Here is a 2,946-nt window from a genome sequence, read left to right on the forward strand (position 1 = left end):
CCTATCCCAAATAAACCTCATGTGATTGCAGCAAGTTCGGTCTCTCATGAGTTATTGGGTGGTCGTATTATCCCGAGACTTGAGTGAGGGTCTCCTGAGCTCTGGAGGTCTTTCAGAGTCACAGGGCAGCTTACAGGAGCCAGTTGTCTCTTTCCACCACATGGGTCCTGGGCTGCAATTCAGACTGCTAGTATTGGCAGCAGATGCTCTTACTTCCTGAGCCTGTCTCTTCAGCCTGATTTCCCACCCTTTATCTATAAATATCTCACCTGAGCATTTTAAGCCATCTATTCCTGGCTTTCTTTGTTTGGTTTGCTACAATTTGTTCATATCTGAGCTCTCTGTTTATTGTTTTTTGTTGGGTCCCTCCCCCCTGCCTCAGCTCCAAGACGTCAGAGCTTGCAAACAGAGACTGTCCAGTCACACCCGCTGTGCCTAGGACAAAGGCCCACTGCCCTGAGTTCCGCCTTCGCCTGGGAGGATTCCAGAGGAAGGTAGCCTGGTGGCTGACACGTCCGCTGGCTGAGGACTTTGTTGAATGAAAACAACTGACCACCTTATGGCATCTGCTGTTGACCTCCACCCAAGCGGGCACGCCCCACAGCCCGCCTTCCCCTTTAGACTCTGTTTGGACTCTTCCTGACTCCTCCCGCATTGCTTATGTTATGCAAATATTATTGTAACCTAGAGATCCAGTTTGGCTTTCATGTATAAATGCTGAAACCCAAAAGTAAAGTGGCAAGCCTTGATTGGAACTTCTCAACTTGACTTCGAGTCCTTTTGTTCTTGAACTCTTGTGTTTCAGGTTCCCCTTTTTCCCTTCAGTCGAGAGAGAACCTGGTTCGTGAAACTGCGGGACAGTTTCAGTTTTTTATTATTACTAATTATTGACAGCCCTTGTTTGGTTTTTGGTTGGTTGGTTTTTTTCTTATGTACTTATTTGTTTGTTTGTTTGTTTTTCATTATGGATGGTTGTGAGCCACCATGTGGTTGCTGAGATTTGAACTCATGACCTCTGGAAGAGCAGTCAGTGCTCTTAACTGCTGAGCCATCTCACCAGCCCGTTGTTGAACATCTCAGGGAAAATCCTGGCTCAGTAGACGTTTCCTCCCGAGGTGTTGAGGTGAAGTGATGAGGAGCTGGCAATTTTACCAACCTTTGAACACAGATCCATGGAACTGTGAGTTTTCACCAGGCAGCATGTAGGCTCCATCTACGCATTCACTCTTTCATTTTTATGTATATTTCTGTGTGTGCCTGGATAAGTTTGTGTGCACCGCACATATTCAGATGCCTGGGGAGACTAGAAGGTAGGTACCTAATGCCCTGAAACCAGAGTTACAGGTAATTGTGAGATGTCCAACATGAGTGCTTAGAACCAAACCCGGTGATAGGTTATTCTCCACTGCCAGTAAAATGAGTCAATTTAAACCAGATGAGATTAGATTAAAGGCAGGCTTGTTGGGAAGCTACTCTTGGGCAAGTTTGCTGGCCCCAAGAATTGAGGCCAGGGGAGTCGCCATGGGGAGATAAAGAGAGAAAGGGCAGGCATGTGCAGAGAGAAGAGGAAAAGGAAGAGGAGAGGGAGAAGGAGGAGGAGGAGGAAGAGGAGGAGGAGGAGGAGGAGGAGACACCAAAATATCTAATTATATAGGAGGATCTGGGGGAAGATCCAGGACTAGAAAGTTCAGGGTTTGGGACAGGATATCCCAGGTGGGGACTGAGGGATGCTGGGAGAACCTGGAGGCCAGTTCTGCTTTGGTATGTAAAATATGCACCTCAGTCCCCTGTCCTGAGGTAAGAAACCAAACACCTGGATCCTCTGCAAGAGCAGTGAGTGCAATTAACCAGTGAGCTTAGCCTCATCTTGAAGTAAACTCACAAAGCCAGAGAATGTGACAGTAATCCCACAGTTCAGACTTAAGAGGTTAAGGAATACAGTTCCACATTTCATCTAGGATCCAAGGTCTTAGTGAGTTCAAAGCCAGTTGCCTCCTCTTAAACCCATTTTCCAGTATTTCAAACAAAGGTAACCGTTTTTAGAGCCCTTCCCATGGCTGCGGTGATAGAAATAAGTCCTTCAATAGGAATGCATGGCCTGTGTGATCCTATGGGTGAGTAAAGACCATTAGTGGCTATCTTGACTTCTCTGGTCCCGGAGGGAGGAGAGAAGACATTCATTAACAGCCCTTGGTCCTCTGTATCAGGCATAGGTTTGTAAAGGGTCTGGAAGTAAATCCAAGTAAACAGTCTCCTGAGAAATATAAGTGATTGATCCGGGGCTAAAGAGATGACTTGCTGGTTGGTTTAGGCTGGCTGCTCTTACAGAGGACCCACATTCTCTTCCCAGCATCCATGTGGCACCTCCTAACTGGCTATGAGTCCAGTTCCAGGGACTCTGCTGATAGCTTTTTCCGCTCCCTGTGGACACCGCATACAAGTAGCATACATATATACATGCATGTAGCATACATATATACATGCATGTAGTATACGTATATACATGCAGTCAAACATTCATACTCATAAAAAAGAAATAAATAAATCCTAAAAGAAAAAAGAATATTTAGCCAAAATCCTAAACAGACATGAACCATACACAGTACAATGGCGTGTGTGTTAGGTCTCAGGCTCTGTGAAAAGTGTATTAACCTATGCATCTCCATATGGACCAAGGATTTCTATAGGCTAAACGATGACACCCAGAGGTGTTTACTTTATCTTTACATTTTCTCTCATTCTAGTTTTACTTTGATAATTAACTAAGATTGTTTAGAATTACCATAAAAAACCACAAAATTCAGATCCTAGATACTAATACAATAATGTCACCAACTTCAGGTATTTTAATTCACAGCAAAACTTAGAAAAGATGGCATACAGAATTTGTATGTCAAATTTGGGTTACCTTTGTCCACATGCCTGGTCTCTTTCAAGATGAAAATA

The 2,946-nt window shown here is 44.4% G+C and overlaps 1 long non-coding RNA gene across 1 annotated transcript in view; it reads left to right on the top strand.

Annotated features, from left to right (window-relative positions):
- LOC116072854 overlaps window positions 1-701 on the top strand; it is an 11,888-nt gene extending 11,187 nt beyond the window's left edge. Inside the window, exon 4 of the long non-coding RNA XR_004111572.1 lies at window positions 383-701. This is a non-coding gene — a long non-coding RNA (uncharacterized LOC116072854). The remainder of the gene's footprint in view (window positions 1-382) is intronic.
- The last annotated feature ends 2,245 nt before the right edge of the window (window positions 702-2,946 follow it).

The sequence above is a fragment of the Mastomys coucha genome, unplaced genomic scaffold (genome assembly GCF_008632895.1).
Source record: "Mastomys coucha isolate ucsf_1 unplaced genomic scaffold, UCSF_Mcou_1 pScaffold23, whole genome shotgun sequence".
NCBI lineage: Eukaryota > Metazoa > Chordata > Mammalia > Rodentia > Muridae > Mastomys > Mastomys coucha.